The sequence below is a fragment of the Triticum dicoccoides genome, chromosome 3B (genome assembly GCF_002162155.2).
Source record: "Triticum dicoccoides isolate Atlit2015 ecotype Zavitan chromosome 3B, WEW_v2.0, whole genome shotgun sequence".
Classification (NCBI taxonomy): Eukaryota; Viridiplantae; Streptophyta; class Magnoliopsida; order Poales; family Poaceae; genus Triticum; species Triticum dicoccoides.
In genome coordinates this window covers 117,632,773-117,653,602 of record NC_041385.1, presented here as the reverse complement: position 1 = coordinate 117,653,602, position 20,830 = coordinate 117,632,773, and positions in this window count along the sequence as shown.

Genomic DNA, 20,830 nt, shown 5'->3' with positions numbered 1-20,830 from the left:
TATGGACTAAACCCTCCGGTTTATATAGACACCGGAGGGGACTAGGGTTGTATAAAGTCGGGTACAGAGAAAGGAATCTTCATATCTGGAAGCCAAGCTTGCCATCCACGCAAAGGAGAGTCCTATCCGGACACGGGAGAGTGTCGTCTATCTTGTATCTTCATGTCCCATCAGTCCAGCGCATGTCACACAGGACGGATGCCCGAGGACCCCTTAATCTAGGACTCCCTCAGCAGCCACACCCCTTCCCTGGCGCAGCCCCTCCCTCCTCCAACACCTCCTCCTCCTCCTTCGTAGTGCTTGGCGAAGCCCTGCAGGAGAACCGCAAGCTCCACCACCACGTCGTCGTGCTGCCGGAGCTCTCCCTCAACTTCTCCTCTCCCCTTGCTAGATCAAGAAGGAGGAGACGTCCCCAGGCTGTACGTGTGTTGAACACGGAGGCGCCCTCCGTTCGGCGCAAGATCGGATCTTTCACAATTTGAATCGCCGCGAGTACGACTCCATCAACCGCATTCTTGTAACGCTTCTGCTTAGCAATATCAAGTTGTATGAAGATGAATCCCTAGCTCTCTCGTTGCCAGCATCTCCTAGATTCATCATGGTGACACATAGGAAATTTTTGAATTATTACTACGTTCCCCAACAGTGGCATCATGAGCTAGGTCTATGCGTAGATTCTATGCACGAGTAGAACACAAGGTAGTTGTGGGGAATGATTTGGTAAATTTGCTTACCGTTACTAGTGTTATCTTGATTCGGCGGCATTGTGGGATGAAGCGGCCCGGACCGACCTTACACGTACGCTTACGTGAGACTGGTTCCACCGACAGACATGCACTTGATGCATAAAGTGGCTAGCGGGTGACTGTCTCTCCCACTTTGGTCGGATCGTATTCGATGAAGAGGATCCTTATGAAGGGTAAATAGCAATTGGCATATCACCGTTGTGGCTTTTGCGTAGGAAAGAAACGTTCTTGCTAGAAACCCATAGCAGCCACGTAAAACATGCAACAACAATTAGAGGACGTCTAACTTGTTTTTGCAGGGTATGCTATGTGATGTGATATGGCCAAAAGGATGTGATGAATTATATATATGTGATGTATGAGATTGATCATGTTCTTGTAATAGGAATCACGACTTGCATGTCGATGAGTATGACAACCGGCAGGAGCCATAGGAGTTGTCTTAATTTATTGTATGACCTGCGATTCAATATAAACGCCATGTAATGACTTTACTTTATTGCTAACCGTTAGCCATAGTAGTAGCAGTAATAGTTGGTGAGACAACTTCATGAAGACATGATGATGTAGATCATGGTGTCATGCCGGTGACGATGGTGATCATGTCGTGCCTCGAAGATGGAGATCAAAAGCGCAAGATGATATTGGCCATATCATGTCACTTTATGATTTGCATGTGATGTTTGTCATGCTTGCATCTTAGCTGCTTAGAACGACGGTAGCATAAATAAGATGATCCCTCACTAAAATTTCAAGAAAGTGTTCCCCCTAACTCTGCCCCGTTGTGAAGGTTCATTGTTTTGAAGCACCACATGATGATTGGGTGTGATAGATTCTAACATTCAAATACAATGGGTGTAAGCAAGATTTACACATGCAAAGCACTTAGGTTGACTTGATGAGCTTAGCATGTACAGACATGGCCTCGGAACATGAGAGACCGAAAGTTCGAACATGAGTCGTATAGTAGATACGATCAAGATGGATATGTTCACCGTTGATGACTAGTCCGTCTCATGTGATGATCAGACACGGCCTAGTCGATTCGGATCATGTATCACTTGGATGACTAGAGGGATGTCTATCTGAGTGGGAGTTCATTAAATAATTTGATTAGATGAACTTAATTATAATGAACATCATCTAAATTGTCTTTGCAAATTATGTTGTGGATTAATAGCTCACGCTTTAGCTCCTTGTTTTAATATGTTCCTAGAGAAAGACTAAGTTGAAAGATATTGTAAGCAATTGTGCGGACTAGGGCCATAGTTTGAGGATTGTCCTCAGCTACACAGAAGGCTTCTATCCATGATGCACCGCTCGGTGTGCCAACCCCTCTAGCATTGTTTGTGGATGTTGTGAACATCTGGCAGACATGTTCTGATGACTACCTGATTGTTTAGTGCACCATGCTTTACGGCTTAGATTCGGAGCTCTGAAAGCGTTTTGAACGCCATAGAGCATATGAGATGTTCCAAGAGCTGAAATTGGTATTTCTGGCTCATGCCCATATTGAGAGGTTTGAGACCTCTGACAAGATCTTTGCCTACAAGATGGAGGAGAATAGCTCAGCCAGTGAGCACGTGCTCAGAATGTCTGTGTACTTTAATCACTTGAATCAAGTGGGAGTTAATCTTCCAGATAAAAGATTGATTGACAAAAGTTCTCCAGTCACTATCACCAAGTGGCTAGAGTTTCATGATGAACTATAACATGCAAGGGATGATGATCCCGGAGCTGTTCATCATGCTTAAGGTCGTAAAGGTAGAAATCAAGAAGGAGCATCAAGTGTTGATGGTTAACAAGACCACTGGTTTCAAAGAAGGGCAAGAAGGGAAACTTCATGAATGGCAAGCCATTTGCCACTCCAGCAAAGAAACCCAAGAACCCAAACCCGAGACGAAGTGCTTCTATTAGGGGAACGGTCACTGGTAGCGGAACTGCCTCAGATACTTGGTGGATAAGAAGGCTGGCAACTTCAACAAAAGTATATTTGATATATGTGTTATTAATGTGTAACTTACTAGTACTCCTAGTAGCATATGGGTATTAGGTACCGATTCAGATGCTAATATTGGTAGCTCGAAACAAAAGCTACGGAATAAACGAAAACTAGCAAATGGTGAGGTGACGATGTGTGTTGGAAGTGTTTCCAAGGATGATATGATCACCATCGCACGCTCCCTCTACCTTCGGGATTAGTGTTGAACCCAGATAAATGTTGTTTGCATTGGTGCCTGCGTTGAGCATGAACATGATTAGATCATGTTTATTGCAATATGGTTATTCATTTAAGTCAAAGAATAATGGTTATTCTATTTACATGAATAATACCTTCTATAGTCATGCACCCAATGTGAATGGTTTATTGAATCTCGGTCGTAGTGATACACATGTTCATAACATTGATGCCAAAAGATGTAGAGTTGATAATGATAGTACCACTTTCTTGTGGCACTGCCACTTAGGTCATATTGGTGTAAAGCGCATGAAGAACCTCGATGCTAATGGACTTTTGGAGTCACTTGATTTTGAATCACCTGACACATGCGAACCATGCCTCATAGGCAAGATGACTAAAACCCCGTTTTTTGGAACAATGGAACGGGCAAGTAACTTGTTGGAAATCACACATGCTGATGTGTGCGGTCCGATGAGTATTGACGCACGCGGTGGATATTGTTATTTTCTCACCTTCACCAATGAATTGAGTAGATATGGGTATATTTACTTAATAAAGCATAAGTCTAAAACGTTTGAAAAGTTCAAAGCAATTTCAGAGTGAAGTTGAGAATCATCATAACAAGAAGATCAAGTTCCTACTATCTGACCAAGGGAAGACTATCTGAGTTATGAGTTTGGCAATCACTAAAGACAAGGTGGAATTGTTTCACAGTTGACGTTGCCTGGAACACCATAGCGTAATGGTGTGTCCAAACATAGTAATCGAACCTTATTGGATATGGTGCGATCTATGATGTCTCTTGCCGATCTACCACTATAATTTTGGGGTTATGCATTAGAGACAACTACATTCACTTTAAATAGGGCACCATCTAAGTTCGTGGAGACGACACCATATGAACTATGGTTTGGCAAGAAACCTAAGTTGTTGTTTCTTAAGCTTTGGGGCTACGATGCTTATGCCGATAGGCTTCGGCCAGAAAAGCTTGAACCCAAAGCGGAAAATTGTGTCTTCATAGAATACCCAAACAAGACGATTGGGTATACCTTCTATCACAGATCTGAGGGAAAAGTGTTTGTCGCTAGGAACAGGTTCTTTCTCGAGAAAGAGTTTCTCTCGAAAGAATTGAGTGGGAGAAAGATAGAACTTGATGACGTTGTTGAACCTTCACTTCAACCAGAGAGTAGCGCATCACAGAAAGATGTTTCTATGGCACCTACGTCAGTTGAAGAGAAAGCTAATGATGATGATCATGAAGCTTCAGATCAAGTTACTATCGAACCTCGTAGGTCGACAAGGGTGTGTACCACCTCTGAGTAGTAACCCTATCTTAAAGGTCATGTTGTTGGACAACGATGAACCTATGAGCTATGCAGAAGCGATGGTGGGCCCGGATTCCAACAAATGGCTGGAAGCCATGAAATCCGAGATAGGATCCATGTATGAGAACAAGTATGGACTTTGGTGGACTTGCCCGATGATTGGCAAGCCATTGACAATAAACGGATCTTTAAGAAGAAGATAGACGCTGATGATAATGTCACCATTTATGAAGCTCGACTTGTCTCAATAAAGTTTACGACAAGTTCAAGGACTTGACTATGATCAGACTCTCTCAATCATAGTGATGCTAAAGTCTATTAGAATTATGTTAGTAGTTGCTACATTTTCATTTACAAAATTTGGCAGGTGGATGTCAAAACAAAGTTTCCTTGACGGTTTCCGTGAGGAAAGGTTGTATGTGATACAACCAAAAGGTTTTGTCGATGCTAGGGATGCTAAAAGGTATGTAAACTCTAGCGATCCTTCTATGGACTGGAGCAAGCATCTCGGAGTTGGAACATATGCTTTGATGAGGTGATCAAAGTTTTTGGGTTTATACAAAGTTTGCAAGAAACTTGTATTTACAAGAAAGTGAGTGGGAGCACTACAACATTTTTGATAAGTTTATGTGGATGACATATTGTTGATCAGAAATGATGTAGAATTTCTGGAAAGCATAAAGGATTGTTTGAATGGAGTTTCAAAATAAGGCATGTGTAAAACTGCTTACATATTGGGTATCAAGATATATAAGAGATAGATCAAGACGCTTGATAAGACTTTCACAGAGCACATACCTTGACATGATCTTGAAGGAGTTCAAGATGGATCAGTCAAAGAAGGAGTTCTTGCCTGAGTTGTAAGGTGTGAAGTTAAGACTTGAAGCTCGACCATGGCAGAAGAAAAAGAAAGGACGAAAGTCGTCCCCTATGCCTTAGCATCTATACGATATGCCATGTTGTGTACCGTGATGTGCCTTGCCACGTGTCTGGCAAGGGGGTATAAGAGTCATCCAGGAGTGGATCATTGGACAGCAGTCAAAATTGTCCTTACGAATAAGGAAATGTTTCTCGATTATGGAGGTGATGAAGAGTTCGGCGTAAAGGGTTATGTCGATGCAAGCTTTAACACCTATCCCGATGACTCTAATTAAGTAGCAAACCGGATATGTATAGTAGTGCAACCATTTGGAATAGCTCCAAGTGAAGCATAGTAGCAACATGTACAATATGAAATAGAGATTTTCAAAGAACACACGGATCTCAATGTTGCAGACCGGTTGACTAAAACCTCTCTCGTAAGCATAACATGATCAAACCCGAGAACGTTATGTGAACTAGATTATTGACTCTAGTAAACTCTTGGGTGTTAATCACATGGTGATGTGAACTAGATTATTGACTCTAGTAAACTCTTTGAGTGTTAGTCACATGGTGATGTGAACTATGAGTGTTAATCACATGGTGATGTGAACTAGATTATTGACTCTAGTGCAAGTGGGAGACTGTTGGAAATATGCCCTAGAGGCAATAATAAAATGGTTATTATTATATTTCCTTGTTTATGATAATTGTCTATTGTTCATGCTATAATTGTATTAACCAGAAACCGTAATACATGTGTGAATACATAGACCACAACATGTCCCTAGTAAGCCTCTAGTTGACTAGCTTGTTGATCAACAGATGGTTGTGGTTTCCTGACAATGGACATTGGATGTCGTTGATAATAGGATCACATCATTAGGAGAATGATGTGATGGATAAGACCCAATCCTAAGCATAGGACAAGATCATGTAGTTTGTTTGCTAGAGCTTTTCTAATGTCAATTATCATTTCCTTAGACCATGAGATCGTGCAACTCCCAAATACCGTAGGGGTGCTTTGGGTGTATCAAACGTCACAACGTAAATGGGTGGCTATAAAGGTGCACTACAGGTATCTCTGAAAGTGTCTGTTGGGTTGGCACGAATCGAGACTGGGATTTGTCGCTCCGTATGATGGAGAGGTATCTCTGGGCCCACTCAGTAATGCATCATCATAATGAGCTCAATGTGACTAAGGAGTTAGCCACAGGATCATGCGTTATAGAACGAGTAAAGAGACTTGTCGGTAACAAGATTGAACGAGGTATGGGGATACCGATGATCGAATCTCGGGCAAGTAACATACTGATGGACAAAGGGAATTGTATACATGATTGATTGAATCCCCGACATCGTGGTTCATCAAATGAGATCATCGTGGAACATGTGGGAGCCAATATGGGTATCCAGATCCCGCTACTGGTTATTGACCGGTCATGTCTGCATGGTTCCCGAACCTGTAGGGTCTACACACTTAAGGTTCGGTGACACTAGAGTTGTAATGGGAACAGTATGTGGTTACTGAAGGTTGTTCAGAGTCGCGGATGAGATTCCGGACGTGACGAGGAACTCCAGAATGGTCCGGAGGTGAAGATTGATATATTGGACGAAGGGTATTGGAGTCCGAAATTGTTCTCGGAGTACCGGGTGACGACCAGCGTGACCGAAAGGAGTTTCGGAGGCCCCGACAAGCGTTGGGGGCCTTATGGGCCAAGGGGAGGGGGCACACCAGCCCACTAAGAGGCCGTGCGCCCCTCCCACCCCATGTCACGTAACCTGGAGAGGTGGGGGCGCTTCCACTAGGGCAGCCGCCCCTCCCGTCTTGGGGGGCATGTTTCCTAGGGGTGGGGGCACCCAAACCCATCTATGGTTTCCCCTCTGGCCGCCGCCCCTCCCCTAGGGAAACCCTAGCGCGCCTCCTCCTCCCCCTTCCCCCTATATATAGTGAGGGAGGGAAAGGGCAGCCGCACCCCTTCCCTGGTGCAGCCCCTCCCTGCTCCAACACCTCCTCCTCGTCCGTAGTGCTTGGCGAAGCCCTGCAGGAGAACCGCAAGCTCCACCACCACGCCATCATGCTACCGGAGCTCTCCCTCAACTTCCCCTATCCCCTTGCTGGATCAAGAAGGAGGAGACTTCCCCAGGCTGTACGTGTTTTGAACGCGAAGGCGCCGTCCGTTCGGTACTAGATCAGATCTTCCATGATTTGAATCACCGCGAGTACGACTCCATCAACCGCGTTCTTGTAACGCTTCCGCTTAGCGATCTTCAAGGGTATGAAGGTGCACTCCCTCTCTCTCGTTGCCAACATCTCATAGATTGATCTTGGTGACATGTAGGGAAATTTTGAATTATTACTACGTTCCCCAACACACCCTCCCGTCGAACTACCAGTCTTTGCGTTTGAGGCATGCGCTCCCGTAAATGAGGAGGTGCTGCTGATCCTTGTTGTCGAGCCTCAGGCTCCAACTTGGGCGTGACACTTAGTCCATTACCTCCAAACAGGAGAACTTCCTGAAGAGCAAGAAGAAGCTGAAAGAGTAGCCTGGTGTCGGATTGTGGGTTCTGGCAAACCCTTGAGGTTCGAACACTGGGGTGCGCATGAAGATCTCTCTTTCCCTAGCTCACTCTCGCAACAATCTCAAGGCCTAGCTCGCCAAACCCGAGGAACAAGAGACACAAGAGTTTATACTGGTTTGGGCCACCGTTGCGGTGTAATACCCTACTCCAGTGTGGTGTGGTGGATTGCCTTGTAGGCTGAGGATGAACACATACAAGGGATGAACAGCCTCCTGAGGAGAGGTGTTCTTGAGCTCGATGAGCTTGTGTGTGTGTGTGTGTGGATGGAATGGATCCGATCGCAGATGAGTTACCTCCTATGGTGGTGGCTAGTCCTATTTATAGAGGCCCTGGTCCTCTTCCCAAATGTAGGTGGGAAGGGATCCCACAACGGCCAATTTTGAAGGGGGACAACTAGTACAAGTTATCCTGACTAAAGGTGGTCTGCGCCTGCCAAAGGTTCTGTTGGTGATGTAGTTGTGAGCTCCGCGATGACCTCTGTCGTGCCGTCCTACTGGTCTTGGTCTTGTTGCACTGATATGGAAACCTTTGCCTGATGCCTCGGGACTCCTCGCCCACGCATGCTTCTTTAGCACCAAAGAGGAAATTGGTACTATGTGCCCGCTGGTGCCCGCCTGGCTTCGGTCGTCATGGCTCATGTCATATGAACCTCGCGAGGTGCCCCTCCGCCTTGATATCTCCGGTCCTCGCGAGCCAACCTAGCGAGGCTGCCCCGAGGAGGTCTTGTGTCGCCCGCCTCACGAGGCTTGGCCCCTCACGAGGGACTTGAGTGGTTGTTGATGAAGATGGGTCGTACCAGGCTGTTGGTGGAGCCACGCCGTGGTCCGCAGGCAAGCAAGTCTGGGGACCGCCGTTCCCAGAACGCCGACAGTAGCCCCGGGCCCAAGGTGTGCTTGTACTTGGCTTTGAGGAAAAGCATAGGGGCAAGTGCGGAATGCCGTGGGCCCCAACCGCCTGCGGCCTTGATTGACGCGTGGCGATTGACAGGACGTGGGCGTCTCTGCTTCCCCATGCTGCCTCGGCTACTGCCCGACTTGACGAGTCCCTGGTGCATGCAAAAAAACCATCATTACCTGCGATCGTGGAGGTCGACGGTTGGCCTCCTCCTGGCTATAAATGAGGACAGAAGCGAAGCCCCCCGTTGCCAATCTCTTCCTCCATTTCGCCTGCCTCCTCTTCTTCCTCCTTGCTTCATTGCCTGGCATCGATACCCATTGTGCCGATACGGAGATTCTCCGCCGCCGAGAAGGGAAAAAAACCCGCAAAGAGATAGGGCCGCTCCCACCAAAGAAGAGGCTGGCCCGCTCCCGAGAAGTTGTTGTAGGGAGATAGGTGACGAGGCCCTAGTACGAGCGGCCTCTTCCTAGTTATCCGTTGCCCCGTATGCCTAGGCGCAAGGCCCCGGAGAGGGAGGTAGCGGCTCGCACCGCTCACGCCATGGTCGCGGTAGCCATGCTGTGGCAATGCACACCGCCACCTCACAAACCCACACTGGGGGCTCCTCGCGTGAACTCGTGGTGTGGACGGTGATGCCACCGTGCATGTGCATCCAATTCCCGCCATTCTTCACCGCAGAGATGCCGCCAAGGGGGCCACTCGAGCTGTGGCTGTAGCATGCTGAGTGCGACACCCCGACAACGGGAGCAGAGGTCGAGGTCGTCTCCTCGAGCAAGATCTTCATGACCCGTGGATGGGGTGAGGTCGCCTGCGTCTGCCGCGCGGAGGGCGCCCTCGCCATACATTTCGAGTACGACGGCGCCTCCATGCTATTCTTCAAGGTCTTCGATGAGGAAGGCCGCTGGCTGGAATGCTGCTCGGGAGGGAGCCACGAGGATGGTGTGGCGATTGGTGCCGGCCCCACCATTGGTCCTGCCGACAGTCCCCCCAGTATCAGCGATGGTGCCTGGGAGTCCAGCAGCTCTCCTAAGCCTGACGAGACTCTGGAGACGAGTGACGACAGCAACGTGCCCCCGAGCTCCCACCGTTCCCGGAGCGCAGCAACCGCGTCTGCTCGTCGTTGCTGCTGATCTGGATGGGGTTGGCGTCGGCCTTCCATGGCCCACTGTTGCTGATGGCATCAGTGGCGACGCCCGTAGATACAGCTTCTAATAGCTGATACGTCTCCAACGTATCTATAATTTATGAAGCATTCATGCTATTTTATCATCTGTTTTGAATGATTACGGGCTTTATTATACACTTTTAAATTACTTTTGGGACTAACCTACTAACCGGAGGCCCAGCCCATATTGTTGTTTTATTGCCTCTTTCAGTATTTCGAAGAAAAGGAATATCAAACGGAGTCCAAACGGAATGAAACCTTCGGCGGCTTAATTTTTGGGAAGATTATGACTGAGGAGACTTGGAGTTGAAGTAAAGGGAGCATCGAGGAAGCCACAAGACAGGGGGGGGGCGCCCACCCCCCTAGGCGCGCCCTACCCTCTCGTGGGCCCCTCGAGGCTCCCCCGACCGACTTCTTTCACCTATATAAGCCTATGTACCCTAAAAACATCGATGCAGAAGATAGATCGGGAGTTCCGCCGCCGCAAGCCTCTATAGCCACGAAAAACCTCTCGGGAGCCCGTTCCGGCACCCTGCCGGAGGGGGAATCCATCACCGGTGGCCATCTTCATCATCCCGGCGCTATCCATGACGAGGAGGGAGTAGTTCACCCTCGGGGCTGAGGGTATGTACCAGTATCTATGTGTTTGATCTCTCGCTCTCTCGTGTTCTCTCTATGGCACGATCTTGATGTATCGCGAGCTTTGCTATTATAGTTGGATCTTATGATGTTTTCCCCCTCTACTCTCTTGTGATGAATTGAGTTTTCCTCTTGAAGTTATCTTATCGGATTGAGTCTTTAATGATTTGAGAACACTTGATGTATGTCTTGCCATGATTATCTGTAGTGACAATGGGATATAATGTGCCACTTGATGTATGTTTTGGTGATCAACTTGCGGGGTCCGCCCATGAACCTATGCATAGGGGTTGGCACATGTTTTCATCTTGACTCTCCGGTAGAAACTTTGGGGCACTCTTTGAAATACTTTGTGTTGGTTGGATGAATCTGAGATTGTGTGATGCATATCGTATAATCATGCCCATGGATACTTGAGGTGACAATGGAGTATGTAGGTGACATTAGGGTTTTGGTTGATTTGTGTCTTAAGGTGTGATTCTAGAAAGGATCTGTGAGGTGGTTTCATACCCTACCATAATTTCTCCGTTTGTTCTCCGCTATTAGTGGCTTTGGAGTGATTGTTTGTTGCATGTTGAGGGATTGTTATATGATCTATCTATGTTATTATTGTTGAGAGAACTTGCACTAGTGAAAGTATGAACCCTAGGCCTTGTTTCTAAGCATTGCAATACCGTTTACGCTCACTTTTATCATTAGTTACCTTGCTGTTTTTATTATTTCAGATTACAAAAAGCTTTATCTACCATCCATATTGCACTTGTATCACCATCTCTTCGCCGAACTAGTGCACCTATACAATTTGCCGTTGTATTGGCTGTGTTGGGGACACAACAGACTCTTTGTTATTTGGTTGCAGGGTTGTTTGAGAGAGACCATCTTCATCCTACGCCTCCCACGGATTGATAAACCTTAGGTCATCCACTTGAGGGAAATTTGCTACTGTCCTACAAACATGTGCACTTGCAGGCCCAACAACGTCTACAAGAAGAAGGTTGTGTAGTAGACATCAATAGCCTTCTCCTTTCGTTCCCTGTGAGGAATGGAGATGCACCCCACGGGGGTGTGTAAAGAATCTGTAGAGCCTTTTGTGTCAATATCATCCTTATTATGAGACCCTATGATTGTGTGTCTTGCGTCGGCTTGGTCCCCCCTTTCCAGCCTCGCGGCAGCTTGGCGCTCTATGCTGACAGGTCCCAGTCCCCACGCAGGCTTCAGCCATCGCTGGTATGCCAGGTCGCGATGTCGTGGTCAAGGCCAGGAGGTGAGTGGCCCGAGGTCCGGTGAGAGCTCTTGAGGCACGATGCTCAAGAGGTCCCCTTTAGCATGCAAGCAACTCCCTGAAGGTAGGAAAGGTAGGTGGCGTTGCCGTAGCAAGGCCGCTGGGGCTAGGAATTTTGTGTCATAGCGTCGGGCTAGCTCGTATGCGTGACTTATCTTTAGCGATCCTGGGTCAAGTCCTTGTGCCGTGCCCGGCTCATGCGTTGGTGGTGGTACTACTAGGTCAGGGTCACGTTGGATCCTTCCTCCTCTCGTGCCCTCCTGAGTGCTCTGCGTTCTCGGGTCCCGACCCTCGAGCAAGGCTCAGCCGCCGCTGGTATGCCAGGTCGCGATGTCGTGGCAAGGCCAGGGGTGAGGGCTGGAGAGTCAGTAAGAGCTTCTGAGGCGTGATGCTCGGGAGCCCCCCTTTCACGTGCAAGTGAATTGCACGAGAGAAGGAACGAGCTGACAGGGCCGCCAGTAGCTGGTGCACTGGAGATTCCTGCGAGTTAGTTGGAGAGGGAATATAGCCTGTGATCGCGTTGGTTACCCAGCTGCTGATTGTTGCACAAGAAGACAAAGGCACCGAGGGTCTGATGAGGTGACGTGTGCGGAGCGGGCCGCGAGCCAGAGCTTGATCTCTCAGGTTTATCAGCGTTGCAGGGACGGACCCAAGAACAAGCGCCATGCCAATATGTGGAGCTCTCGTCGCGGGGTAAATAGGAGATCGGTTAGCAATGCGGGATGCCGCAAGATGTAATCAAGCAAGTGATAATCATAGGGAACTCATGCAAGGAGATAAGCTAGTTCGAATAGATGCGAGAATGATACATGCCACTGGGATGGACCCGAGCGGCCTGGGGATGATGCAGCCCAAGGCGCGCTCCCAACAGAGTAAGTGAAAGATGCGAAAAGATACACACCATAGGGACAGGACCATGCGACCTGGGAATGATGCATCCCGAGGGGCACTCCTAGCTGAGTAAATCAAAAAATGTCACCTGGTACCGTTGTCGAAGAAGTGTTGAAGTAGCTAAAGGTGCGCGCTGAAGGAGTCGCTCCTCACGAGCCACCAGGGCCCTGAGCCTCACGAGGCTCTGGGGGCTCGGGTGGTTCCTCGAGGACCGTCGCTATCTCCGCCAGGACTGCGTGATGCCTAGCTTCCTGAGCCGCCAGGATGCTCCGTAAGTGACGCTGGAAGGTGACAGCCGCGTTCGGCAGGCCAAATGGCATGCGAGCATAGCTATGAGGTGGACCCTCACACCGACCAACGTGCAAAGGCCAGAAGCACTCTTGAGATGCGGCCCTGTTGAGCCCTGGAATGTCGATGCAGACGCGCAGCCCACCATCCTTGCCAGGATGGGGGGCTGTGCCGGGTGGTGGGCGGCGGTCGCCGCATATGGTCCTTGCCTCTTGAAGCTCCTAGGTCGACTTGGTGATGAGGTCCTGAGCAGTGGGCGCTCCACGCCCTGTGCCCTCTTGAGGGAAGCGTGCGGCAAAACACGCCTCCACATGGTGCCCGGGTGCCTCCCTCGTGATGTTGGCTAGGTTTGAGGCCCTCTAGAACAGAGCCCCTGAGCCCTGCCCGAGGAGGGCACCGGGTGCGCCTTCCTATGCGAGGGAGGGAGGCGCCCCAGCTGCGGGTGCGGATCCTGAGGTGGTGTCGCTGGAAACGTCGCTCTCCTGAGGCCCTGGGTGGAGTAATTGATTCTCTTCTTGGGGATGGCCTCAGGAGGGTACATGGTGCCTTCATTGTCAGGGTCTTCGACTGCTGCGGCTTGGAAAGCGCACTCGAGGGAGAACGCCGCATCTCTTTCTTCACAGGGGACCGTGATGATGCCACCGCTCCCTGGCATCTTGAGGACGTTGTAGCCGTGGTGAGTCACTGCCATAAACTTGGCCAAGGCTGGATACCCAAGGATGGCGTTGTACGGAAGACGGATGTGGGTGACGTCAAAGTTGATGAGCTCGGTGTGGTAGTTGTTACGCTGGCCGAAGGTGACAGGGAGGCGGACCTTCCCTATCGGGGTGGTGGAGCCGTCGGTCACTCCTGAGAAAGGCTTGGTAGGCTGTAGCTGATCATATGGAACTTGGAGGCTATCGAATGTCTCGATGGACAGGGCATTGAGCCCTATGCCGCCATCGATGAGGGTCTTGGTGACTTGAACGTTGCTGATGACGGACGAGCAGAGCATTGGGGAGCGCCGGCAATTGTTGCGCACTTGACCTGATCTGACGAGCTGAAGGTGATAGCGCACTTGGACCACCCAAGCGGGCGCGCGGCCTCGAGCCTGGGAAGGGCCACATTTATTTCACGAGCAAACTGCTTGAAGATGTGATACGTCCATTTTGCATCATGCTTTTATATCGATATTTATTGCATTATGGGCTGTTATTACACGTTATGTCACAATACTTATGCCTATTCTCTCTTATTTTACAAGGTTTACATGAAGAGGGAGAATGCCGGTAGCTGGAATTCTGGGCTGGAAAAGGAGCAAATATTAGAGACCTATTCTGCACAACTCCAAAAGTCTTGAAACTCCACGGAAGTCATTTTTGGAAATAATAAAAAATACTGAGCGAAGAAAATACCAGAGGAGGCCCACCCTGGCCATGAGGGTGGGGGCGCGTCCTACCCCCTGGGTGCGCCCCCTGCCTCGTGGGCCTCCGGTGTCCATCTTCTGCTGTATGAGGTCTTTTACCCTGGAAAAAATCATAAGCAAGCTTTCGGGAAAAAACTCCGCCGCCACGAGGCGGAACCTTGGCAGAACCAATCTAGGGCTCCGGCAGAGCTGTTCTGCCGGGGAAACTTCCCTTTGGGAGGGGGAAATCATCGCCATCGTCATCACCAACGATCCTCTCATCTGGAGCGGGTCAATCTCCATGAACATCTTCACCAGCACCATCTCCTCTAAAACCCTAGTTCATCTCTTGTATCCAATCTTTGTCCCAAAGCCTCAGATTGGTACCTGTGGGTTGCTAGTAGTGTTGATTACTCCTTGTAGTTGATGCTAGTTGGTTTATTTGGTGGAAGATCATATGTTCAGGTCCATTATGTGTATTAATACCCCTCTGATTATGAACATGAATATGTTTTGTGAGTAGTTATGTTTGTTCCTGAGGACATGGGAGAAGTCTTGCTATTAGTACTCATGTGAATTTGGTATTCGTTCGATATTTTGATGAGATGTATGTTGTGTTTCCTCTTGTGGTGTCCTGTGAACATCGACTACCTGACACTTCACCATTGTTTGGGCCTAGAGAAAGGCATTGGGAAGTAATAAGTAGATGATGGTTGCTAGAGTGACAGAAGCTTAAACCCTAGTTTATGCGTTGCTTCGTAAGGGGCTGATTTGGATCCATATGTTTCATTCTATGGTTAGGTTTACCTTAATACTTCTTTTGTAGTTGCAGATGCTTGCAATAGGAGTTAATCATAAGTGGGATGCTTGTCCAAGTAAGGACAGCACCCAAGCACTGGTACACCCACATATCAAATTATCAAAGTACCGAACACCAATCATATGAACGTGATGAAAACTAGCTTGACGATAATTCCCATGTGTCCTCGGGAGCGCTTTTATCTATATAAGAGTTTGTCCAGGCTTGTCCTTTGCTACAAAAAGGATTGGGCCATCTTGTTGCACTTTATTTACACTTGTTACTTGTTACCCATTACAAATTACCTTATCACAAAACTATCTGTTACCAATAATTTCAGTGCTTGCAGAGAATACCTCGCTGAAGACCGCTTATCATTTCCTTTTGCTCCTCGTTGGGTTCGACACTCTTACTTATCGAAAGGACTACGATAGATCCCCTATACTTGTGGGTCATCAAGACTCTTTTCTGGTGCCGTTGCCGGGGAGTGTAGCGCCTTTGATAAGTGGAATTTGGTAAGGAAAAATTTATATAGTGTGCTGAAATTTACTGTCACTTGCTACTATGGAAAGTAATCCTTTGAGGGGCTTGTTCGGGGTATCTTCACCCCGACCAGTAGAGCAAATAGTTTCTCCTCAACCTACTGAACCTACTGAAAATGTTTACTTTGAAATTCCTTCGGGTATGATAGAAAAACTTCTAGCTAATCCTTTTACTGGAGATGGAACATTGCATCTCGATTTACACTTAATCTATGTGCATGAAGTTTGTGGATTATTTAAGCTTGCAGGTATGCCTGATGATGTTATCAAGAAGAAGGTCTTCCCTTTATCTTTGAAGTGAGATGCGTTGACATGGTACAGTCTATGTGATGATATGGGATCATGGAACTACAAATGATTGAAACTGGAATTTCATCAGAAGTTTTATCCTATGCATCTTGTTCATTGTGATCGTAATTATATATATAATTTTTGGCCTCGCGAAGGAGAAAGCATCGCTCAAGCTTGGGGGCGGCTTAATTCAATGTTATATTCAAGCCCCAATCATGAGCTCTCAAGAGGAATGTTTATTCAGAATTTTTATGCTCGGCTTTCTCGTAATAATCAATCCATGCTCGATACTTCTTGTACTGGCTCTTTTATGATGAAGACTATTGAATTCAAATGGGATTTATTGGAAAGAATTAAATGCAACTCTCAAGATTGGGACCTCGACGAAGGTAAGGAGTCAGGTATAACACCTAAGTTTGATTGTGTTAAATCTTTTATGGATACCGATGCTTTCTGTGAATTTAGCACTAAATATGGACTTGACTCTGAGATAGTAGCTTCTTTCTGTGAATCTTTTGCCACCCATGTTGATCTCCCTAAGGAGAAGTGGTTTAAATATAATCCTCCCATTGAAGTAAAAGTCGCTCACCTATTAAAGTTGAAGAAAAGACTATCACTTATAATGATCCTATTGTTCCTACTGCTTATGTTGAGAAACCACCTTTCCCTGTTAGAATGAAGGATCATGCTAGAGCTTCAACTGTAGTCAACAAAAGTAATATTAGGACACACAAACCCCCTGAGCAAGTTATAGTTGAACCTAATATTGCTATGGTTAAAGATCTCTTGGCTGATAATATTGATGGGCATGTTATTTACTTCTGTAATGAGACTGCTAGAATTGCTAAACCTGGTGCTAAAGATAAACATAGACCTGTGGTAGGCATGCTTGTTATGTCTGTTAAAATAGGAGATCATTGTTATCATGGCTTGTGTGATATGGGTGCTAGTGCAAGTGCAATACCTCATTCCTTATACAAAGAAATTATGCATGATATTGCACCTGCTGAGATAGAAGAAATTGATATTACCATTAAGCTTGCCAATAGAGATACTATTTCACCAATTGAGATTGTTAGGGATGTTGAAGTCTTGTGTGGGAAGGTTAAATATCCTGCTAATTTTCTTGTTCTTGGTTCCCCACAAGATAGCTTCTGTCCCATTATATTTGGTAGACCCTTCTTGAATACTGCCAATGCTAGGATAGACTGCAAAAAGGATGTTGTTACTATTCGTTTAGATGATATGTCTCATGAGTTTAATTTTTCTAAATTTCGTAGACAACCCCGTGATGAGGATTGCCTAGTAAAGATGAAATTATTGGTCTTGCTTCTACTGTCGTGCCTTCTAATGATCCTTTAGAACAATATTTGCTCGACCATGAAAATGATATGTTCATGAATAAAAGAAGGGAAATAGACGAAGTATTCTTTAAACAGGGACCTATTCTGAAACACAACTTGCCTGTTGAAATCCTAGGGGATCCACCTCCACCCAAGGGTGATCCCGTGTTTGAGCTTAAACCATTACCTGATACCCTTAAAATATGCTTATCTTGATGAAAAGAAGATATATCCTGTTATTATTAGTGCTAACCTTTCAGAGCATGAAGAAGAGAAATTATTGAAAACTCTGAAGAAGCATTGTGCTGCTATTGGATATACTCTTTATGATCTTAAGGGCATTAGTCCCACTCTATGTTAACACAAAATAAGTTTGGAGAAAGATGCCAAACCAGTTATTGATCACCAACAACGTCTAAATCCTAAGATGAAAGAAGTGGTAATAAAGGAAATATTAAAGCTCCTTGAGGCAGGTATAATTTATCCCGTTGCTGATAGTCAGTGGTAAGTCCTGTCCATTGTGTCCCTAAGAAGGTAGGTATTACTGTCGTTTCTAATGATAAAGATGAATTGATCCGCAAAGAATTGTTACATGTTATAGGATGGTAATTGATTTCCGTAAACTAAATAAAGCTACTAAAAAATATCATTACCCTTTGCCTTTTATTAATCAAATGCTAGAAATATTATCCAAACATACACATTTTTGCTTTCTAGATGGTTACTCTGATTTCTCTCAAATACCTGTGTCAACTGATGATGAAGCAAAGACCACTTTTACTTGCCCTTTCGGTACTATAAGTATGCCTTTTCACTACTAGGAAAAAGGCTACTAGCAGCGCGGGTAAAATGGCTACTAGCAGCGCGGGTACCCGCACTACTAGTATCGCGCTACAGCTAATAGTTAGTAGTAGCGCGGGTGAAACCCACGCTACTACTAACATTTTAGTAGTAGCGCGGGTGCAACCCGCGCTACTAGTAATGAAATAGTAGTAGCGCCTCAGGTTTTTCCCCACGTTACTACTAAAAAGTTAGTAGTAGCCTGGATGCAAACCCACGCTACTACTAACTAATTAGGAATTAAAAAATAAAATCCACCAATTCCATTCTATGCATACAATTCCAACTAAAACAAACACATATTTGCAATAAACCAACAGGATTACACATCATTACTAATCCAAGATTTATAATAAACCAGCTGCATTAGAGCACGTCATGTAAGAGCATACATATTGTCATGGCTTTTCATGCCTTCAATTAAAACACCTACACTTCTTGAAGTCACTTACTCCCAGCTAGTGCAAACACAGTTACAAGCAAACCAAAATGCATAAAAACACCAAACAGTGGCATCCTATCTCTCCAAATGATCCGCTCCCTCTGCATCCTTGCAAGCACCTTCACGATAAGCAAATCCGCAGGAAAAAAGTCAACTTAGCATGTACTCCCTCTGTCAACTATCCAGAGTAGATTTTATCCATTGCTCTGGCCATGTTCAAGAAACACTAAATTAAGAATATTTCTACTCTAAATACAGGAGGCATCGGACAGAAAACAAAAGATGAGCAATAGCATATGAGCAGAATAAAAAGGAGTTTGGACCATAGCATGGTTAACAATAAAATATAGTGCTCTAACAAAAGCAAGAGTGCAACACATTGCCCTGTTCCCCTTTCAAATATCAACACACTAAAAAAGGCAATAAACACAAATATAAGTTCCATGCAGAAGTTTGACGGCAGATATTATACTCTGAATTGTGGTCTCCTAGAAATATATTTTTACAGATATAAGATTGGTATGTTTCTTGCCGAATCAACTTATATATGCATGGGACAGTGCCCTAATGATCAACGGTGGATTCAATTGATGCATGCATGCGATGGATTGGCTTGAGAGTCTGCTACTACTTCCGGCCAGATAGCATCACGTCCAGCAGCTGGCCAGGAGCGATGGACTAATAGTTCTTGTCTCCAGCAACAGGAATAGGATGCAGGAGGTTTGATCTGCCCAACTGATTCTCCACCGGGTAAAGGTGGAGAGGAGAAGAGGCGAGGCAGCAGTATGAGAATTGAGAAATAGGCAGGACCTGGCCATCATGGCTTGTGGCGGCAGCCATAGTAGTTGACAGGGAACCAACAGAAATCACAAGCACACCGAACCTATCAAAAAACAAATTTATCTCTGGAGATCTTCATTCACATACAACCTGCATGCTGGTCGACCACTAAAAGTATCTTCGCATGTAGAAAATATTCAATGTCTCGGCATCATACCTAGCGCCAAAAAACCACTCACTTTGGCCAATGCAAGGTAGACTAAGAGTACATACCATGCAGATAACTGAAGATTTAGTGTGTATTTAGAAGAAACAATATGCAACATCTACGTCATCTACAAAGGAAACGTCAACCAAACCCATCATGCATCAGCTAATATGAGGTGACATATAACTATATAAGAACACGTATAAACTGAGCCTTCTGTAAGAATCAAAGTGAACAGGCATCAAATCTTCTCTAACCGGCCATAATGATAAGTAATTCGGGTGAACATGCTGCTAAATGCCAAGCGCTAACCATGATGATAAGTTCTAATTGGTATAAGAGTACTCATACTGAACACTAAGAGTGGTATGTGTTGAAGACAAACTGGACTGAAGTGATAAAAAAAGACGCAGTGTCATACAGTCTACCAATGCACACAAAAAATGCCCCTGAAACAGGCAACCATGTAATAAGCAAACTAAAGCATTGTGGGGGGAAGGATCCCGCCGCTCCACGCTGCCGGATCGCCACCGAGCCATGCGCCGCCACCATTAGGAGAGAACGCAATCGCTGCGCGAGGGAGAAGGCACCGCTGCCGTCGTCACCGCTCGGGCTTTGCCCGGCGGGACCTTTGGCAGCAGCGAGAGGGAGCGGACGAGGGCACGGTCGCCCCGCGTGTGGCCTAGGGGTGATTGCAACTATCCTAAGCCTATTGCCTGTACATGTAAAACTAGTACTACTAAAGGAAATGAACTAGCTAGCACTCACGTATAGACTCCACTATTAATACATCTGGATGTAGATAAGACTAAGCAAAGATTATTTCCAACAGGAGATACATGTACAAAAGGAAGAGGTTCAGTTTTCACCTATGTAAGTTGGTGGACACCTTCGGGCAGATGTGAGAAAACTCGGTACAACTTCAATCAAGGATACAACAGAAATTTGTCAAGGGGAAATCTTGGTGCAGCAGCACGACAAAAACTGAACTTGAGTACAGTAAACCTGGTTGCCTAATCACATATTAGATTGACTGAACTTATTCTTTGCACAAGTGAGAAATCGGAAACCCTTCTTGTACTTATGCCACTGCTACTAGTACAACTTGAGCACTAACAACAATTGAGCAAGAATATAGTGCAAGACAAAACGAATACATCCATCTATCCAGTTGAATGACAAAATTGCAACCTATCAAATGTACAGAGAAGAAAGGGGTTCAGTTTTCAGAGTGGGGAGCAGAGAAGATAGATGCGACCTTGACAAGCAGATGAGCGGGAAGACGAGCTCCATGTCATCTTCTCGTGGCCGAGCACAGACGCAGTGGCCTTCCTCGACCTTC